General features: G+C 42.1%; 1 protein-coding gene across 4 annotated transcripts in view; it reads left to right on the top strand.

The window, feature by feature from the left end:
- TAFA4 (TAFA chemokine like family member 4) overlaps positions 1 to 22,242 on the top strand; it is a 202,496-nt gene that overhangs the window by 22,867 nt on the left and 157,387 nt on the right. Inside the window, exon 1 of one of the 4 annotated variants that reach the window (XM_043442883.1) lies at positions 12,172 to 12,318. The exons of 1 other annotated variant lie outside the window; for it this stretch is intronic. The gene's annotated coding sequence lies outside the window, so the exon portion shown is untranslated. Of the gene's footprint in view, positions 1 to 12,171; positions 12,360 to 12,717; positions 12,738 to 22,242 lie in introns of those variants that run through there. 2 more of the 4 variants (XM_043442881.1, XM_043442884.1) reach the window with 2 other exon arrangements.

The raw sequence follows: 22,242 nt of genomic DNA, 5'->3' as shown, positions 1-22,242 counted from the left end.
TGTACTCAGAGACAGAACCCATAATCAAGAATTATCCTAATGTCCTCGTGCTCACAAAATTGCACTTCATCCGTGAATGTGGGACATACTGATCTTCTCTGGATTATTTCAGTTTTGGCTGTATACGTGTTGCCACTGTGAGCAGTAATAAAATCCCAGGGCTCAGGTGATACAGTGTTGCTCAGTATTGCCTTGGGCAAGTCATTTAACTTCCATGAATATTAGTTTTCATATCAGTAAAAAGGAACAGTTGGAAGCTGCCTTGCATACTTGGCAAAGTGGGAAGCACTGTAGAAAGGTAACAGCACTAGTGGAATAAGGTAAATTTTAAAGCAGCAAATTATGACTTAAACCAGTGCAGAAGTAAGTATTATAGATGTAGCCCTCATTTTCCCTGTCCAGAACATTCCTTAGGAATTTATCCTAAGAAAACAAAGGAATATATGGAGATGTTCATCAGAGCATTACCAATGACGGTGAAATAGTAGGAGTACTCTAAATGTCCAGAAATAGGGGATGGCTAATTAGGTTATATAATGAGCATGTTAAGGATGCTATACCTCTAAGAAAATCCACGTTAAAAAAAAAAAAAGTGCCAATTACAAAACATATGGTAATATGGCCTCACCTTTGGGTTATGTGGAAATACATATATGTGTATGAAACTGTGTGTAGACAGAACTTGAATAATAATGATTTCTGAGTGCATAGAGTATAGATGATTTTAGGGATCAGTGACTTTGTGTATTCTTACAATTTTCTGTATAAAGAACAAATGACTTTTTTAATTAGAAAGATATGTATGTGTATGTATGTGGAATCTCTCTCTTTCTCTTTCCCTCCTTCATTGGTTCTCAACCAGGAACGATTTCTCTCCTCTTCCCTAGTAGAATTTTGGCAATGTCTGGACTTATTTTTGGCAGTCAAAACTTGGAGGAACTACCTGCTTCTAGTAGCTGGAGGCCAAGATTCCTGCTCAACATCCTACAGTGAAGTAGCCCCCACAACAAGTAATTTTCCAGCCAAAATGCCAACAGCAACAAGATTGAGGAGCTCTGTGAATTTCTATTCTAGGTCAGACGTTTGGTCAACCTCACACAACTCAGGGGCTGCTGTCCGCAGTGGTCTTTCTCGGTAACACTCACCCTCATCTGACTTTCTTTTTAAACTATCTTCTCTTCCATCCAGCCTATGGAATCTGTACTTCATCTGAAAACCAGAGGGGAGGCTATTTTTTCCCCAGTCTATTGTTCAGAGTATGCTGTGGCTTTTTGATATTCAAAACCCTGGCTTTGGAGGCTCAGAAACCCTTTTAAAGCTATTATGTCTGGCATGGGTTTCAGCGGCATGTTTTGAAACTCACAAGCTATGGTTTTATCTCTTTGTTCTCCAAGTTTTGCTTTGGTATATTTTTCCCTAGGGTTGTAAGCATATTGTCTAGCTGCTTGAATTTGTTATGGGTGAGGCTGGAGAGTCATAGAGTAAAAGGAAGCAAAGGGGATATTTTAAAAATCATCTCAGCACATTTATTTATTCCTCAAAATTTATGTCACAGTGTGCTAATAACCTTACAAAATAAAGCACTGACATGACGAATCATAATTTATTTTGTGTCTTTTTAAAAAAATCCTATTAAAATGCTAGAATAGCCTAAATTTACCAGGGGCAAAATCAACTTGGTATGCAACCTTGTTTATCAAGATAGGGTGGAAGAATGGCCTTGGATGTCTCCATATTCAACCTGACACCCAGTCCTTGATATTCTGCTTCATTTTCTGCCGTTCTGGCCCTTCAGGCCTGTGCTGATTTGCAAGGTTTATTTAGAAATTCATGTGTAAAAGCGAGATTGTCTTGAATTTTTCAGACTGGACAAAATGTGAGGATGAAGCCACTTAAGCATTGACCGAGTCTTTAAAAACAAATGATTTGAAGTCCCTTTCATCTTATGGTGTCTAGAAGCAAGATCACTGCCATCTCCCCTAAATCTGCATGTGTGCATGTGTGCATATGTGGTACATAGACGTGTCGTTGCAGTGGCTTGTCTTGTGGAGCACAGATCCTAGGGCACATGGGCTCAGTAGTTGCAGCTCCCGGGCTCTAGAGTCAGACTCAGTAATTGTGGCACTTGGGTTTAGTTGCCTCATGGCATGTGGGATCTTCCTGGACCAGGGATCAAAGCCATGTCCTCTGCATTGGCAGGTGGATTCTTTACCACTGGACCACTAGAGAAGTCCCCTTCTGTGGCTTTCATGAGTATCACTTGGAGTCCAAGTAGATGACTGCCAAATCCAGGTCTCCAGGCCAGATCTTTCCCTGCTGCTCAAGGTTCTGAAGCAGCTTGGAGCAGGGGTAAACATTCTCAACCCAGACATTCTCTAGATTGACAGATCACATTAAAAAAAAATCCAATAGTTTCTATGAACTTCGGGTTTTCATCTTTAAAATGGAGAGAATAGAGACTTTCTAATGGAGTTGCTATAATGGGGAAATGGGGTCGAGTGAGTAAAAGCACGAACTGTGTTAGCCAGTTCTTACCTCATACCACAAAAATTTCAGGCACTGGCATTCACAGTAAACTGAGAAATGCAACTCCCTGAATGTCCTTTCTGAGGTGATGTGGTCTCAGAGTCAGTGTTTCTCCCTGATCTCCAGTTTCTGTAGGCTGGCTTCTTTATAACTTCAACTGCACGTTGCCTATAATTGTCTGTCACGTCATTTAGTCCAACTGCCCCAGCTAAAGACTCAGTCTATTGGGCTCCCATTTTCAAATTTCAGGGAAAAAGCCTGTAGGCCCATGCTCCTTTTCTAGCCAAGCCGCACAAGTCAGATGGATGGCTAGTTCTTGGTTCAGGAGTCCAGTCTAATCTATAATTATTAGCTGTTGTTATATGGGTCAGTCCACCAAGGCATTGGATAGGGCAGAGTCCTGCTTGGACATTAGTTTTTATTATCCTCTATTGGAGGAATTTATAATATGATTAAGGTGGGAGTGCTATCTTCTCTGCCCAAACTGGGCATGTAGATGAGCTTATGAAGTGAGTGGGACAAGATTTCTTTAATTAGAAGCCGAAAAAGAATTCTTGTTGCGTTTAGAGTCATTTGGCTGATTTTAAAAATATGGTGAGAACTGTTGAAGGACTTCTTCCCTGCCTTTGGGAAGAAGCCTCCTTTTGGTTGGAAAGAATGATGTCAATTCATGCAAAAACAAACAACAAACAAAAAAAAAAAGTGAAGAAATGGGGAATACCTAGGAACAAATTCATGCACTCAGTGAGCATGTGTGTGCTCAGTCATGTTTGATCGTTGTGACCACATGGACTGTAGCCCGCCATGTCCTCTGTCTGTGAAATTTTATAGGCAAGAATACTGGAGTAGGTAGCCATGTCCTCCTCCAGGGAATCTTCCTGGCCCAGAGATTGAACCCCTGTCTCCTGTGTCTCCTGCACCGGCAGATGGATTCTTTATCACTGTGCTCTCCCTTGAGTGCTAGTATCCAATAACGCTTCTGCAATGTCTTAGTTATATAAAGAGGCAGTTCCCCCTTTCAGCCTATTGTCAGTTTGTGTTGAGTTTCTGTCACTTGCAATTAAGGGTTCTGGCTAGTATGGTTTCTCTGAAGGGGTTGTTTGGCAGGCAGGCAAATATCCAGTCCTTTACTTTCTTGAAATCCATGGGATTTGAGATCTGATAGATTAGGCTTCCCTGGTGGGTAAATCCCTGATCAAGAGTCAAATGTCAGATGTCCAAGTGAAGCCCTTTAAATCCTGCTTTAACTTTCATGACATTTTACTAAATAATGCTCTTTTAAGGTAGAGGCAAAATCTCGTCCAAAAATTAAAGTCAACTGGCATGTGGTTTTTGTTGCATGTATTAAAATAGGGCAGATACAAAGAAACTTGGAATAAAACCCAATACTTATTTTCCTGCCTTGCCCCAGACTTTGCACTAGGTCTCAAAGAGAGTAAAAGGGACAGATGAGGACTGGAAATGTAATCATTGTTTCCACTGTGAGTTTGCTACGGTAACAATTTGCATGATACACACTCAGCGGGCTTCCAACCTAAGCACCAGAGACACTTGACCATCTTTCATTCTTCACCACCATCCTCCTCTAGATTTATTAGTCTTTTCAGAAGCTGAGTTGGTAAATGGGGAAGGAAGAGATTCTTAGAACATGTCATTGCTCAGTGTATTGTGGGATGGCTGCCTCTGAGTTACAGAGTTAGAAAGGGAGAACATGAACTCGTGGTGGAACATAAAGGTGACTTTTTTGTTGCTGTGTCTCTCAGCTGTGTCCAGCTCTTTGCAAAACCATGGACTGCAGCACGCCAGGCTTTCCTGCCCTTCACATCTCCTGGAGCTTGGTCAAGCTCATGTCCATTGAGTCGATGATGTCATCCAACTATCTTCTCCTCTGCTGTCCCCTTCTCCTCCTGCCTTCAATCTTCCCCAGCATCAGGGTCTTTTCCAATGACTATAAAACCTGTATTTCCTGATAATATCATTCTCATCAGCCTGTCATTGGTCAAGCATTTCTGCCAATAGAATCACTCCTATTTTTATAAACATCAGCTCTCTTCCTGGTTTTTTTGGGTCTCACCTTCTTGATTTTCACCAAATGCCTAAATTACTGTTATCATAATCTTTTCTTCAACTGGAATCACCTTTTAATTTAACCTCATTATCAATAACAATTTCATGAAAATCACAGATTTGATACTATCATTTATCTATTTTCATAATATACATTAAAATAAGTTACAGATACTAAAAGAAACCTTCCATATTTTAGCTAAAATTATTGTATACACCATCTTTGGAATGGAAGCCACATTTTAGAAGAAAATTGGATTACTATATTATTTCTAATCTTATTGCCTGTATATGTTACAAATATGGAAGGGGTGACAGAAGCTTTATACCTCGATATCATTAGTAGACTTCATAAAGACACTTGTTAGAGAGTCTAGTTGAGAATCAGTAAATTCTGATGGAGCAGGGAAGTTAGAGAAACAATAATTTCTTGTTTGTATCTTTCTCTCCTGCTAGACTGGCAGCCCTGTGAGGACTGAGTCTGTGTCTTATTTTGTTCACTGATGTATCTGAGTAGGTAGCAGAGAGCCTATCACATAGTAGAAACTCAGTAAGTATTTGTTGGGGAAAGAGTATAAACTGAATAACAGACTCCATCAGGTCATCATGGTATTCTTTCGTTAAGGTTTTTGAGGTCAGGGATTATGAATGTCCTTTTTTTTTTAATTTGGCTGCATGGGATTTATTTAGTTGTGGCATGCGGGATGTCTAGTTGTGACATGGCAATGCTTAGCTGGCAGCATGTGGGATAGAGTTCCCCAACCAGGGATTTGTCCCGGGCCCCTTGCATTGGGAGCATGGAGTCTTCGCAGCTGGACCAGCAGATTAAGTCCCGTGAGTGTCTTTTAAACAGCATCTTGAGTGCCTGGTACAATGTCTAGCACACATGCAAAGATGAAAACAATTTTTTTTGTTGTTGTTTTGTGAAAGTGTGTTTAGTCTAAGTCTGTTAAGTTGTGATACAAATAGAATCACATTGTAAGCTTTTCATTTTTTCCATTTTCAGTTGATTTAGGAAAATTTCCACGAGATTTGAAAAATGTTTTTAATTGTGGTTAAATACACATAAAGTGAAATTTCCTCACCACCATTTTTAAGGGCACAGTTGGGTGACATTAACTCCCTTCGCACTGGTGCACATCCATCTCTGCCATCTGTCCCCACACACTTCTCTTCTTGCAGAGCTGAAACTCTGTACCCATTAAACACAAACTCTTTTCTCCCCACCACCTCTCCACACCATTCTACTTTCTGTTTCTATAAATTTGGCTGCTCTAGGTACCTCACATGCAAGACATTATACAGCTCTTGTCTTTTTGTTAGTGGTTTATGTCACTTAGCGTGATGTCCTCAAGGTTCATCCTTGTAGCGTTTGTAGCAATTTCCTTCCCTTTAAAGGCTGGGTGACGCTACATGGTATATCTGGGCTACGTTTTGTTTATCCATTCATGGACACTTACTTGGGTTGCTTCTCCCTGTTGTGCATAATGGTGATGTGAACACGCAGATACAAATACATCTTTGACTAAGCTTTATATGAATTAATAAAAGAATCAATGAAAGAATGAATTAAGGGATGACAGCAGCAGTCTTCTGCGTCACTAGGGAGGAGTAAGACCCTACTGGGAGATGCTGGATGGAAGGGACGAGAAGAAGAAAGGGTCCCAGAAGGAGCCTTATTTCTCTGTGACTCTCCCTGAGGCTGGTCCTACTAGAAACGAGCTCACAGTGCCCCATGCACCAGCTCTTGTGTGATCTCTCGAGATGCTTTCCCACTGTGGTTTCATAAATCCTTCTTATGCTGATTTGCCCTGAAGTGCTCTGCTTTTCCAGGGCATAAATTATTGAAGCAGTTGTGCTCAGCAAAGGGGAAGATAGGGAGACCTACCTGAGCCTTCCAAAGTGAAGACCAGACACCTTGTCTGAGTTCCAGCAGTTCAGAACAAGCCTGACCACACCATCCCAGGCAGGAAGTCATGCAACTGCCAGAACGGCCACCCGCTTCCTTAATGTGGCAGGGGAATCGAGGATCCAAGGAGGCATACCTCTCATCTCTTCACCTCTGCAAGTTCCCCAGGCTTTCTCACTGACCAGGACTGGGAATGGAAGGCGATTCACAAAGACCAGCTGAAGCCATTTTTAGGTCTTCACTCTCAGGCAAAAGGATGTGTTAGTATCTGTGCAAAGAGTCTCAGAGCTAGCATCACACACTGTACACTGCTTTGGGGCTGGCAGGGGGCACGATGTTCCCTACGAGTTGAGTGAGGGGAGGGACTCCCTTTGTGCTCGGGAGCTGTCAGCATGTGTGATACGGATGTCTGTCAAAGTAGACTGATGTCTAAGAAGCTTGACTCCCATTTCCTCAGAGGATGCTGAAAAACAGACAGGCTGAAAACAAAAAGTGTATCTGTCGTTTCATTTATCAAAGTTCTTGCAGTTCCCGATTTGAAGCCAGGAAAAGCAAAGCAAATATCTGGTTAGAAAAGTGAACTTGAAGGCTCAAGGGCTGGCGTGTAAAAAAAAAAAGTTAGAAAACAGTGCTATGAAAATCTTAAAGACAAAAGCAAAAGAATAGACAAATGCTTTTTGCTTTCAGCTCACCCACCCTAGTGCAAGCCTTCTAGGGAAAGAGACCAGCTTGAGCTCTAAGTCTGCCATTTAATAGTGGTTTCAGCCCTGGGCCTATTACTTCATTTTTTTGAGCCCCAGTTTTCTCATTTGTGAAGAGGATGTCATAGAATTTCCCTTGTAGCGTGGTGGGGATAATAATCCATGAGATGCGCTTAGCAGAGTGAGCCACACACAAGCCTCTGATTAATATTAGCTGTTACTCTTATTAGTCTCCTAAGTAAAAATTGCCTTCAAAGTACATGAGCATTACAAAAGCTGAAAACTGAAGCTTCCCTTGATAATCAGAGGATTTTATAAATAGGCCTTGGAGAGTCGGAATGTTATTTTGAAGGCACAGTCACTCATCAGTGTATTGATTAAGCACTAGGACATTCCCCAGTTGTATTCTGGATGTTAGACAAATGAGAAAAATAAACACAGCGTCCTAGTCATGTGATGTCACTACCTGCAAACACAGAGGCACATCCTGGGATGTTTTGTGAGTGTGTGAGCATCTAAAACCTGTTGGCATGACCTCCCCAGGTTTTTACAGAAGAAAATTAACACCTTGGCCCCATTTTTATGAGGAAGACATTAATTTTGTACAACCTCAAGGGATGCAGCATGGGTAGCAAAGAGAGAAAGGAAGGGTGTTAAGAAATGGATGGCAAGGATATTTCCTTACAAGAGGAGTTGTGGTCACAGGTTAAGAGTTCCTGTGGCAGGGAACATGGGTTTGATTCTTTTCCAGAAAGATCCCACATGCCCCAGAGCAACTAAGCCTGTGTCACAACTACTGAGCCGGTGCTCTAGAAGAGCCTGTGCTCCACAACAAGAGAAACGAATGCAATGAGAAGCCCGTGCACTGCAATCAGAGAGTAGCCCCTGCTTGCTGCAACTGGAGAAAGCCCAAGCCCAGTAATGAAGATTCAGTGCAGCCAAAAATAAAAATAAATAAAATTCAAAAAGAAATGAGCAATTGTTATCTCCTCCTGGAACTGTTTTTGCCAGATCTTTGCTTGGATGGTCTTCTGTTATGGAAGTCTTTGTCTCAAGTGTCACCCCCTCATAGGACCCTTCCCTGGGCAGTCATTGGAAATTAAACCCATCCTCCCATCCCTTTATTCCTCTAGCCTTACTGTCTTGTCTTTTAAGCATTTATTCTGGCCTGAAATTAGCTTGTTTATATGTTTGTTGATTTGTTTACCATTTGACTCTCTCCATAATGATGTCACCTGGGAGCAAGGACCACATCCATCTTATTTGTTACTGTATCTCACTGCCTGACATATACTAGGCATTTGATAAATAGATGAGAAATGATTGAATAATTGGGCCTTTAAAAAAAAAAAACTTTGGCTTTTTAAAAAACATAATTTGTCTTTTCTTGTGGTGATTTGGTTGGTAAATCTCATCTCAGATCATCTTGGCTTCTTGCTATATTACACAAAAGGCATCATCGGTCATTGGAAATTTATAATGAGTCACTTAAACTGTAGCATCCTACCTTAGAAACATACTTTTGTTAGTTAGTCCTGCTGTAACAAAGTGCTACATTGGGTAGCCTAAACAACACAAATTTATTATCTCACCGTTCTGAAGGTAGTCATTTGAGGTCAAGAAGTTGGTCAAGTTGGTTCCCTCCGAGGGCTCAAAGCAAAATAATCTGTTCCACGCCTCTCTCTTCTGCTGGAGGTTTGTCCGCAATCTTTGGCATTGCTTGCCTTGTAAAACCATCATCCCATCTCTGTGTTCACCTTCACCTGGTGCTTTCTCTTTGCATCTATCTCCAAGTTTCCCCATTTTATAAGGATACTAGTCATATTGTATTACCTAATCACCTCATTTTATTTTTTTTTCATTTATTTTTATTAGTTGGAGGCTAATTACTTTACAGTATTGAAGTGGGTTTTGTAATACATTGACATGAATCAGCCATGGAGTTACATGTATTCCCCATCCCGATCCCCCCTCCCACCTCCCTCTCCACCTGATTCCTCTGCGTCTTCCCAGTGCACCAGACCCGAGCACTTGTCTCATGCATCCAGCCTGGGCTGGTGATCTGTTTCACTATAGATAATATACATGTTTCGATGCTGTTCTTTCAAAACATCCCACCCTCGCCTTTTCCCACAGAGTCCAAAAGTCTGTTCTGTACATCTGTGTCTCTTTTTCTGTTTTGCATATAGGGTTATCATTACCATCTTTCTAAATTCCATATATATGTGTTAGTATGCTGTAATGTTCTTTATCTTTCTGGCTTACTTCACTCTGTATAATGGGCTCCAGTTTCATCCATCTCATTAGAACGGATTCAAATGAATTCTTTTTAATGGCTGAGTAATATTCCATGGTGTATATGTACCACAGCTCCCTTATCCATTCATCTGCTGATGGGCATCTAGGTTGCTTCCATGTCCTGGCTATTATAAACAGTGCTGCGATGAACATTGGGGTGCACGTGTCTCTTTCAGATCTGGTTTCCTCGGTGTGTATGCCCAGAAGTGGTATTGCTGGGTCATATGGCAGTTCTATTTCCAGTTTTTTAAGAAATCTCCACACTGTTCCCCATAGTGGCTGTACTAGTTTGCATTCCCACCAACAGTGTAAGAGGGTTCCCTTTTCTCCACACCCTCTCCAGCATTTATTGCTTGTAGACTTTTGGATAGCAGCCATCCTGACTGGCATGTAATGGTACCTCATTGTGGTTTTGATTTGCATTTCTCTGATAATGAGTGATGTTGAGCATCTTTTCATGTGTTTGTTAGCCATCTGTATGTCTTCTTTGGAGAAATGTCTGTTTAGTTCTTTGGCCCATTTTTTGATTGGGTCATTTATTTTTCTGGAGTTGAGCTTCAGGAGTTGCTTGTATATTTTTGAGATTAATCCTTTGTCTGTTTCTTCATTTGCTATTATTTTCTCCCAATCTGAGGGCTGTCTTTTCACCTTGCTTATAGTTTCCTTTGTTGGTAATCACCTCATTTTAATTTGATTACTTTTGTAAAGAACTTTCTCCAAGTAAGGTCGCATTCCAAGGTACTGGGGGTTAGGACATTAGTGTTTGAAACCCCTAACAATCCTGAGCATCCAGGATGGAAAAATATGATAGTGGGTTGAGCCACATAAAATTGCTTACATGTTTTTCCTCTACCAGACAAGAAAACTTCAGTTCAGGGAAACTTGGACGTATGAAATACAGGAGGGCTTAAATAAACACACAGACCCATGCCAGAACCATGCTTAGCACACATGGCTAGCTTAGTGCTCAGTCGATCAGTATTTGGTGATTGAATGGCTGTAGAGTTCTTCAAAACGACTTTCACCCTCAGCTCTTCCAAGTCTTTGTCCCCATATTGCCGTCTCAGTGAAAACCAGCCTGATTCCTACATTTTAAATCATGATCTCTCGGTGCTCACTTCCCTTTCTGCACTTTATTTCTCTCGGTTGCACACCTTCTACCATACTCCGGACTTCACTTATGTATGGTGTTTATTGCTGTCTCCCCTCACTAGAAGGTATGCTCTATGAGGGCAGGAATTTTTACCGTTTCATTTACTTCTGTTATGTCTGTATATACCAGCACTAGACCCAGAGTATGCCATCAGTTTCACTGAGTGAATGAATGAATGAATGCCATCAGGAGAATTCTGGCATCTCTTGGCATGTAGTTTCAGGTTTTCCTTGGATCTGCCCTTGACCTTCATAGAATCTCAGCACTGAGGAACTCCTCAGAGATCAAGTTTCTGTCTCTGATACTTGAATTCCCTTTTAGACTGATGACAACTTAGTAATAATCTTGGCTTACAGAGCCCCCAACTCCAGGAGTAAAAGAACAAAGGATTGAAAAAGTTAAATGATACATAAAATAATACGGCATGATGACTGTCTCGTAGAACAAAGGAATGGGAGCAGAGGCAGGAGGCTTGTAGTGGCACAAGCAGTAGGCTCAGAGAAGGGCAAATATAATCTGGTGTACATCTGGGGCAAAATGATGCATAATGATCACTGCAGGGTGAAAGGACCAGAGGATGATAAGGCAAACCAATGACAGTGAACAGCACAGTGATTTAGAACAATGTTTCTCAAACTTTATGCAGATACCAGTCACCTGGGGATCTTGTTAAAATGAAGATGCTGTTTCAGGGTGGGGTCTGAAAGTCTTCATTCTTAACAAGTTCTCAGGGGATGCATCTCCAGGATTGCACTTTGAATATCAAAGAACGTGGATTCTGCAACCAGACTTCCAAGGTTCAAATTACACAGTGACCACTGATTAACTGTGTGATCTTCAGTAAATTATGTAATGTCTCTGTTTTCTGGTGTATAAAATGAAGACCAGATGAGGTATTCTCTGTAAAATGAATACTGTGTAAATATTAAGTCATGGATTGTGACTGTCACTTGGGGACGGGAGAAGGAAGAGGATTTGGTGTGGGATTCCAGGCAAGGAAGCCTTAGCGGTACTTTCATGATTTTTTTAAATAGTGTTCAGGTGATCACTGTGCAGATTTCCCTCCTTTTCCTTGCAAGCAAGTTACAAAAGAAGGTGGATTAATTATGCATGTGCTATGCTGAGGGCGGTTAAGGACAACTGTTTGCAAGCTGCCTTGGGTCCTCCGATGGAGAAACCATGTGAGGGGATTGTTACAACTGGGAGCTGAGCCCTAAATTCCTCTCTGATGCAGGGCTCCACGAGGCGCTCAGCTCTTCAGAAGGAAGAGCTTTCCCTAGCACCTGCTGAGTGATGGCCACAGCGAGGCGCTAGGGAGAGGTGCGCGGAGTCCGACGCTGGGAGCACCCGGACGGAGCGGTAGTGCAGGCGGGGTAGAGGGCCGACCCACGTGGACCACCAGGCGGGGCGGGGGCGGGGGCAGCCAACCGGCCTGGCCAATCACCGTGACCCGCGGCGGCCCTGCCCCTCCCCGTGGGCTAGCTAGCCTGGCTCTGCTGCACTGCTGGCCGCGCGCCGCCCTGGACGGGGCGCACCGAGGCTGTGGCCAGACCCCAGGAGTGGAGTCGCAGCTGCTGCTTCCGCAGACGTTTGTTCTCCAGATGCAGTTTCGGACTTGTCTTCGGAGAGACTTGGGAGTTTCCTTTGAAAGCGAGCCTGTGGAGGTGATGGGCCTCTGTGGGGATGTCTGCGGGGAGGCGGCACGGTGAGCGTCCTCTGGCTCGGATGCGGAGGGAAATCTGTGTGTCGCTCTGCACGCGCAGTTTCAGACTTGGCTGCCGGCTTTAGCTGAGTGAGGAAGGTTGTAAGGGCAAGGGGGAGGCGGGAAGATGGGCTTGGGGTGACTTGGGACCGTTTGCTCACGGTCTGTCTCCGGGGCAGCAGCTGCCTCCTCCCGCTCATCCTGGCGCTCTGGACTGCGGGAGTGACCTCCTGTGAGGAGGCTGCCGTGCACCCCGAAGTTGGAAGCGGCGCTAGGAAGCGGGGTGTGTGTGTGGCAAGCTTCCAACTTCAGCGTTTGTGTCTGTCCCTCAGAGATCCCGAGGGTGCTCCGTGAATGGCTGCGAGGTCACTTGATGGATTGGTATGTAGAGGCAGAGGGCGAACTGGCCGTGAGTCCTTGTTTTGAAGAAGTCCTTAGGTCTGAGGCGATATCTTGATAGGAGCCTGAAGGAGAGAGCGGGTTAGCCTACAGCTGATCTCCTGTTTGCCCGGCTCTTGCTGGGAGGATGCTGCGTGATCCGGGGCGCAACTTGCAGCTGTGAGCGCGAAGCTTCCCACTCAAGGGGAGAAGCGTAGCGGGTCTAGAAGTACCATCCCTTCCCACGTTAGGTATCTAGCATTTGTCCACCAAGCCGGCGCACTTGAATTTCTTCCTGTCTTTTTCAGTGTCGTCCCCGGTTGCTTCGTTTGCTCTGTCAGTCAGCCCCTGGAAGGGAGGGCATCTTTAACCTTAATGCATGTTCTCTTTCTCGGGGGACGATGAAGTGGAACGCCCGATAACCCGCTCCTAGGGAGACAACCCAGGCCAGACACTGTGCTACTGGTGTGTTTTCCGCCTGAATCAGCGTCATTTAACGTTTGGGATTTCCACGGACCCCCGTGAGAACCTTAGCTAGGCTCTGAAGCAGCTCCTCAGCCAGATGTGTATACACGAGTTCATGGTTATTCGCTGAAACCTACCCCTGTGCTCACCCCCTACACAGGATTTTAGGACCCCCTTTGAGGAAGCGTCTGTATCCGTGTCCTCGGTTCCTCTTTAACTTTTCAACCGCCGTCCCTAGGCTGATGTGATGTGACAAGTGACCCTGGAGCGTGGGAACGGAGACGTTCAAAGCCGTGGTCTGATTCTTTCCGTAATATCCGTGGTCTGGGGATTCAACAACCTGAAGCCCGCACCTGCAGACCCAGATGCCCAAATTGGTCCACGACGATGGTTCAGGTTCCTGGTCAGACTTGCCCTCCTTCCAGGCCACTTGCTGAGGGACAATGAGTTTGTGTGTCTGAGTCCTGTTCAGGCAGGACCCGGGTTTCAAAGGAAACAGAAAAAGGCTAAAATAATTTAAGAACATCCATTTCCTGATGTAATCTGTGTTTTGCACTCAGTCATCTGAGGACAGATGTGTGACTTGGAGAATTCTTCAACAGCTCACTGTGGGTTTTTACAATGAGGAGCATTTCTGCTGTTTGTGGTTGTGAATCAGTGTGTAAGCCCAGCGTTGCCTTTGGATTGGAAATACAGATCTTAATAAGGCGGTATGAGAGCAGTGTTCAGAATCATTATGACTAATGATGACTTATGTCCTCCCAAACTGACCGTGTGAGTGGACATTGCTCATTTGTGCAAAAAGCTTTCTTCATCTGTGTAGGCATTTCCTGATCAATATTCTCATGTCCGAAAAATGGATTTCAAGATTTTCTTCCTCAGTTCTTCTCATTTTTCAGCTTTAGATGACTTTGTTTTCCCACTGTACCATCTTAACTCCCCTTTGACACTTTGAAATGTATTACAAGGTTGTAAGTCATGATTTGATGTGGCCGGTTTTCTCTGTTAAAAGATAAGAAAATTGCTCTTACCAGATAAGCAGTGGCTGCCAGTTCACTTATTTTTGAATGGCTAATTTTTTTTTTCTTCTCCCACAAACATGCACACAAAAACCCTACAAATATCTCAACTTGATCACTGAATGTTTTTTTCATTTGAGGCAACTTTTCCATATATCTGGTTCTAGAATTTTCTGAGTCACTTAAATTTCAATATTCATTTTTTGACTCCTTTTAGAGATGTGTTTTGTTTGATGACCTAGTTCCGTTTAGTCACACACAGACACAGAGATTCTTTATCCCCTTACCTACTTTTCAGTGGCACATAGCCTTTCTCTAACAGCTGCTTTTATTAGCTGCACAGTTCATTTGTTGGTACACTTAAATTAATACTTTGTTATGTAAATGATGTGTTGGTGTATATGGTATTAAAACTGCATTCAATGGAGATTGACCCTTGGGTATGACATCATCACCAGCCAATCCGCTATCTGATTTGAACATGCATTGACAAAAGTCACATTATCATATTCAGCAAGGGTTTCTATATTGCCTGTGATGAATCAGAAAAAGAGGGAAGTTCTTTGGTTCTTCCTCTCAATTAGCTGCCCAGTTGGAGAGTTTTGGGGATTTGTACACTAAGAAGCTTAGCTTAATAATAAAATTCTCAGATTGCAGTTTTATAGATCTCTTTAGAATTTGCATAAGTACATTTTCCCCCATTTGCTTTCTTCTTTGGAAATTTTTCACCCTGCATTTTGGCTCTGTTTTTTTTGTTTTTTTTTTTTTACTGATGGAGAGACATCATAGTAAATGGACTAACCTTTTTTTTTTTTTTTTTTAAAATAGGTGGAACATCTAGGTGATGGACTCACTTGTTTGCATACATGTATACTTTTCATCAAGTGTTGCGTATGAATCTGCTAGGATTATCAGTGTACCTACAAATCTTGAAGTCAATCATAAATGACTGGGAGAGCAAATAGTGTTCTTCATTCTAATTTGTCAAACAGATTCAGGATTGAGGGTAGGGGGACAGGCAGTAGAAAAAGATGTCTCTGAAGGGGTTGGTGAAACAATTTTGGCTACCTTAATGACTTCATAATCATTTGTTTTGAAAACACTATTAGAAAGAGCTCAGATCCTTCCTAGGCAGCCCTTATATAAATAGGCTTGAATGGGTGTGTGGAGTTTGGTTTTACAATAATAGCCAACTCACTTTGTGAACTCTGGCAACCCGCTGCTCACAGCGTAAAATTAACTTTGACTTCCCATGTTTTTAATATCTATTGAAAAAATAAAAGTAACTCTTTCTGTTTTGCAGTAGCCATGCAAGTTAAATCTACTTTCCTCCATAAAGTCAGTTAAGAGGGTTCTTGGGTTTTGTTTTTAACATAAATTTAACTGTGCAGTGTGGTTTAAGGGGAAATTCAAAGGCAAGCAGGATTTTGAACTTGTGAAGTATCTGAGTTCCATTTTCCAGAAGATCAAAAGTAGGAGATGTTGTGACTTGGATCCACTGTGGGCTTAGAACTCCCGAATCCTTACTCCTAGCCCACTGTGCTTTCTGGTGAAAAGCTGGCGGGAATGGCTTTAGTAATGTGCTGGGACCCACATTTTAGCTGTCTCCGTGGAGGGAGGACTACTTCCACTTCTTCCATTGTTGAGTCTTAGTTACAACGTTAAGTTTGTTGAACCCGACTCAGAGATTTGATAACTGTATGCAGCAGTTAGCTTGGGTCACTTCCTGGTAGCTTAGTATTGTAATTATAAAAGAGACATTTAACAGAGAGATGATGGTGGAGGAGGAGTGGGTAAGGTGACTCAATTTGGACCTATCTGAGGTCCTATTTGGACCTATTTGGACCCTGAGCACAGGGAAAGACAAGGATGATAAAGCGATGCTGAGGCATCGCTTCAGGTCTGAGAGCTCAGAACATTGATTTATTGTGTGATAATCTCTTCCTTCATACTTTGCGCTTTCTAGCTGCTGTGCAGCCAAACCGATAATTTGGAATAATACTCTTTTTTAAGTATGATCATGAATATTGATAATGGCATCTTACCTTTGTTGAACACTTAGTGTGTACCAGGTATAGGGTTAATAAATGCCTTTCTCTGTATGGATGAACTACTGATTTTCAAAGAGTCATTCATGTAAAACCACATTGACTCTTTCCTTGGCATTCTTTTTAATTCAAAAGATGTCAGGATCATGCAGTAGCAAGTTATTAGCATGAGCATAAATAATTTTCATTCAGAAATACAGCAGTGTCAGATGTTAGGGAATTCTTGTTAATACAATGCCAAATAAAAGGAATATGGTGTATTTAGAAAGATAGTAAAGATGTGGCTAATTTGTTTCATTTTAAGAGATTGTTCATAGTATTGTTAGTGCAGAAGAGTAGCATAATCCCTTTTAGAAAGATAGGAAGATATGTTTATATTTCTTTTAAAGAGAGAACAGTGGGATTCTTTTAAAATAAAAATACGCATTGCAGAAAAAATAGTCTATGTTGGCTTTGTTAGCACTGTAAATTCATTCCAAACTAGATACTGGTCAAACATTTCTGCGGCATTTCAGTTGTCTTAACTAAAAGTGGAACTGTTAAAAACTAGCATTGCTTTTATGATTAGTTTTTTGATGACCATTAATTATGTCTGCTTGAATTCTCTTAGTTTTACATCTGTGTTGTGTATCCTAAAGTTTTCTCTGAAAATTTATGGTTTTATTCCTCTATTTAATTTCATATTATCCTATGGTTTAATGAATCATTAAAATATTGGCATGTCCTTGTTATAACAAAGGTACTTCCTTGTCCATCACCTAAGACCTCAGACTATAGACACAGCTCCTCAGATAATCAAGGAAGTTTTCCAGCAAGGAAGAAACTGAAATCATCTAGGGCAGTGGTTCTCAACTGGGGGGCAGTTTTGCCCCCTCAGGGACATTTGGCTATGTCTGGAGTCGTCTTTGGTGTTCCATATTGGGGTGGGGTTATGTGGGTCTCTAGAAAGTAGAGGCCACGGATACTGCTCAGCATCCTATAATGCACAACATGGCCTCTGCAGCAGAGAATACTCTAGCCCAAAATGTCAAGAGTGCTGGGGTTGAGAAACCCTGCTGAAGTACAATTTTCTGGGCCCAGCATCTTGAAATGGCTTATCCAGTGTCCCCAGCTCACTGTTACTGGCAGGGAACCTAGATCTCTAAATGCAAACCCAGGATTCTTTTAATCACTCTAGGCTTCCCTTTCATACAGTTCTCTCTCTGTTTCTCTCTAATACATTTATAAAGATAATACATGTTTGGGGTAGAAAATTTACATACTATAGAAGGGTATAAAGTGGAAAGAAAAAGGAACCCAATTCTGCCATTGAAATAGTTCCTTTTCATATTGCAGTAAATGTATTTCCAATTCCCTCCTCCTGCTTTTCTCCACATACAGACATTTAGACCAAATCACTTTAGATAAATGGGGTCATCCCTCATATAAATTGTGTCCTGGTTTGTTTACTTGGCAAAGGTCTCCTGGAGGGTCCTTGGTGAATCCACTGCTGGGGAAGGAGTCTGATAGGCATGTGGTTGGGCGATTTCCCCAACAGTGGAGACCTCCGTGCACTGTAACGGTTTTACACACAATCGTAGGGGACCCGTGTGTGCTTTGCAGCCATTCTCAGAAGGACGATGAATCAGTGAAAAGAGCTGATCTGTGTGTATGCCATTCTTTTTCATGGCTGTATCTTATTCTATTTAAAAATTCATTTTAAAATGCATTCCTCTTTGCCAAAGGCAGCAAGTTTCATGATATTAATATTAGAATAAGTCCTTGAGTTCTACCTTTTTTTTTCTTGACGTCTAGTTTGAGATTTAAAGCACCTTGAAAGCAAAAAAAAAAAAAGTGTGTGTGTGTGTATATATATATGTGTGTGTGTGTATACATATATACATACATATATACACCTCCAAAGAGGTGTTTAATTGGGGCCATCCAAAGAAAATATTATTGGGGTGAATTCTCTGAATGTATCAGTGGGGACAAGAAGTCACTGGGGCCTGGTGATCTTGCTGTCTTCGTTACTATTTAAATCATTTGGCAGCTCTTCCAGAAGCAGCCAGATTGTAATGTAAACATCTGTTACCTTTTCTCTGCTTTCAGAACTGATTATGCAACCGGGCTTCACATCAGAGACCCACAGCTTTCTTCATCTGTATTCCTGGATTAATTCCTTCTCTCTCTCTCTCACACGGACACATCCACAGACTCAAATCAAAAGAGCCATAAAATTGGTTACCAGGGGCTCAGTCCTCCCAGGATAAAACTCCTATCATCTTTGTGTTCTGTCCTGCTCTTTGCAGACTGTCGGGTCAGCTCAGGAGCGCAGAGCTCCATTAGCCAAGCTGGAGAACGACTGTGAGTCTGTCCCCTGGTACCTCTCATTCTCCATGTGTGCTGAATTCCCACCACCTCAAAGTCTGGGGGTGATGCTCGGCTAAGGAAGTTTGGGAAACTAGCAGGTTAATATTTAAACATCCCCAATAAGGGCACATAGGGATAAGAGTGATGTACAAGGGGTGTGCAAGGAAACATTTACATGGAGTTGAACATTTGATAGTAAATGTCTCTTTCACTAGTTTCTGCTGGTATTTGCCACATTTACATTAAGGGATGGTTGAACTATTTTCTTTGTTGGCCTTTTAAAAAATGATAGTAGCAACAATGACTATCATTTGCTAAATAAGGATATTGCTGGCTACTGCATCAAGCATTTACAAAAATTGTGTTAAAATACAAATAATAGAAGTTTACCTATTTAATACCATTAAACTGTATGCTTTGAAATGTGTAAGTCCATTCACGTTGTTGAGCAGCCGTCCACCACCATCCCTCCTCAGAACTCTGTTCATCTTGGAAAACTGAGACTCTGTACTCAGTAAACAACATCTCTGCATTTCCCCTCCCTCCGGCCCCTGGAAGTTACCATTCTGTTTTGTATCTTTACAAATAGAGCCACTCTAGAATCCTACAATGTCCTTCTGTGACTGCCTCAGTTCACTTAGCATGATGTCTTCAAGGCTCACAGGTGCTGTAGTATGTGTCAGAATTTCCCGACTGTTTAAGTTTGGATACTCTTCTCCTGTGTATATACCCCACATTTTGTTTACCCTTTCATCCATCCAGGGACGCTTGGGTAGTGTCCACCTTTTGGTTATTGTGAATAAAGGCTATGCACCTGGGTGTACACATATCTGTTGGAATCTTTGCTTTCATTTCTTTTGGGTAAATACTCAGAAGTGGAGTGCCTAGGTCATATAGTAATTCTATTTTAAATTTTTTGAAGACCTGCCATCCTGTTTTCCGTAGAGAATGTATCCTTTTACTGCTCTGAGAATTTTGATGCACTGTCTCATTTAATTCCCGTACACCAGTACCCGCCCCCCCCACCTCCCGCCACACACACCAAGCCCTCCAAGGTAGCCGTAGTCATCGTCCCCATCCTGTGCATGAGAAAAGTAAGGCATGTTGGCAGGAAGCCACACTGGTGGCTTGTGAAAGAGCCAAGGTTTGAACCCAGCAGGACAGTAGAGCCAATCTCTCACTAGAGTATCCATTTTTCCAATTGAGGAAAGATTGGCTGGACTGCTCCTGCATGGGGCCCAGGGATGGGAGGTGGGGGCAGCTAAGAACGGAGTAAGAAAGACGCTGATTCCAAAGAGAAGCTGTGAAGGTCCTCATCCTGCCACACGGAGGAGTTTGATTGAGGCGTGGATCAGATGCTCATTGAGAAATTGATCTTTGATCAGAATAACCAGAGGGCAGTAAATACACACCGTGGTTATTTTGGCTGCAAATAGTGGTGTTGCTTCCAGTCCTCTGGTGGTTAGTAACCGTGCAGCCCATGTTTCTAAAAATGCCACGCCAATTTCATTCCTTGCTGGAGGTGGGGGGTGGTAGTGGGTTAAGACAGTACAAGGAAATGATCAAGTAATCCTTAAGCTGGCTCTGAGTGATTACCGTATTTTTACTTTACAGAGACAGTGGGCAGAGGACTTGGGCATTCCGCCCCCCTGCCCCCGCCACCAAAAGCACAGCTTAATGAAGTGACTGCAAAAGAAAGCACGTATAGTCACTTTAGAGAATTAACAATTGATCAGTTTTGTGGTACCCGCGTCCTTTATAAGCACCCCATGTTTATTCATTATTGTGATCACACAGCGTAAGCGGCCTGGCTTGATGTGATGAGCCAAAGCAAGATGCGAAGACATTTAAATATACTTGAAATTAAAGTCTGCACAAATAGGTATCTGAAGGGATATTCTAATTTGATTCTAAAGGCCTAGAAATAAGCCTCCATCTGGGGGTGGGGGTGGGGGTGAATCCTTCTGGAATCCTAAATCAGATGTGTGTAGTTCAAATATTTCTGAACCATAGCATAAATAGACATGAACTTACAAGTGGTTGACTACATCCATATATGAGTTGCACTGCCTTCGTTTACTGAGAAGTAAGTGACAAGGGAAGATGAATATTGGGTTCATGCTGATTATAGTTTTTAAATTTTTTGTCCTCTGCAAATCTTGGATTTTTAAAAAGTCTATTTCATATTATCACTCTTGCTTGGTGATACCCTCCATTCTGGTATGATTGCAGTTCTTAATATTATTACTTGGACCAGTGCTTAAGAATCACCTGGCACAGTTCAGTCGCTCAGTCATGTCTGACTCTTTGCGACCCCGTGAACCGCAGCACACCAGGCCTCCCTGTCTATCACCAACTCCTGGAGTCCACCCAAACTCATATTCATTGAGTTGGTGATGCCATCCAACCATCTCATCCTCTGTCGTCTCCTTTTCCTCCTGCCCTCAATCTTTCCCAGCATCAGGGTCTTTTCCAATGAGTCAGCTCTTCGCATCAGGTGGCCAAAGAATCACCTGGAGGACTTTGTTAAAATACAGATTCCCATGTGCTTGTTCAGTGAGTCTGGGCTGGAGCCTGATAATGTTCACTTCTGACAAGTCCCCATAGAGCCCCTCAGACCATACTTGACTTAGCACTTCTTTTTATAGCTCATCTTTTGATTTAAAATTTTTAATATGAAAATTTTTAGAAAAGGGACTGTGTTATTAGGTGGTAGGTTTTATGTTTTGTAATACATTGATGTTTGTCTAAATAGAATGATTCTGGAGATGAATTTAAATTCCTGGGCCCAAAATACAAATTAGATGTTGGTTAGATAGGTGTTATAGGTGAGAAACTGATACTGATTATGTCTGTAAGTTTCCTTTAGAGCATAAGATGCATTTTCTGTGGCTGAGAACTTTTCTTAAAATTAATTAATTTATTTTAATTGGAGGATAGTTACTTTACAATATTGTGGTGGTTTTTGCCATGCATCAACATGAATCAGCCACGGGTGCACGTGTCCCCCTATCCTAAACCCCTAAACCACCCTCCCACAAGAATCCATTGTTTAAATGGATGGTGAGGAAATTTTGTTGTGTGGAGCACATAGCATGCATATTGCCTCTTTCTGTCATTGGACTGATGTCTGTATTGACTAGGGAAAATGTGGCTTCTAAGTACATATACTTCTGAGTCTGATTTAAATTGTAATCCTGTCTGCAGGTGACATACATGAATTTCGTCTCTGTATAGTTAAGACTCAGCAGATGTTAAAAGCTGATGTGGATTTAAGATTTCATCCATTCTGGGGATAATTGAAGGTTCAGTCAGGACCAGAAGACGGAGATGGAGATGAAGTTATGGGACTTGAGGGGATATGGAAAGTTTTTGCACAGATGCCTGGCTTCTTGTGTTCTCCTACCACTTGGAGGAATAAATTATCTCCTGTGTTTGCTGAAGTGAAAAGCTTTTGGTGGATTTGACTTTTGTCTTGCACTGTTAAAAAAAAATGTGAAGTTTGCAAACTGAAGTCTCTTCTGAATAAAAGACAAATGAGAGGAGGTTGATTTTTAGAAAATCTTCAGTCTTTTTTTTTTTTAATTGGGGTTTTATGAATTTTTTTTTTCAGAGATAGCTCAA

This window comes from Cervus canadensis, chromosome 22 (assembly GCF_019320065.1).
Source record: "Cervus canadensis isolate Bull #8, Minnesota chromosome 22, ASM1932006v1, whole genome shotgun sequence".
Lineage (NCBI taxonomy): Eukaryota > Metazoa > Chordata > Mammalia > Artiodactyla > Cervidae > Cervus > Cervus canadensis.
The sequence above is the reverse complement of the archived record's forward strand: the minus strand, read 5'-3'. Positions and strand labels throughout refer to the sequence as shown.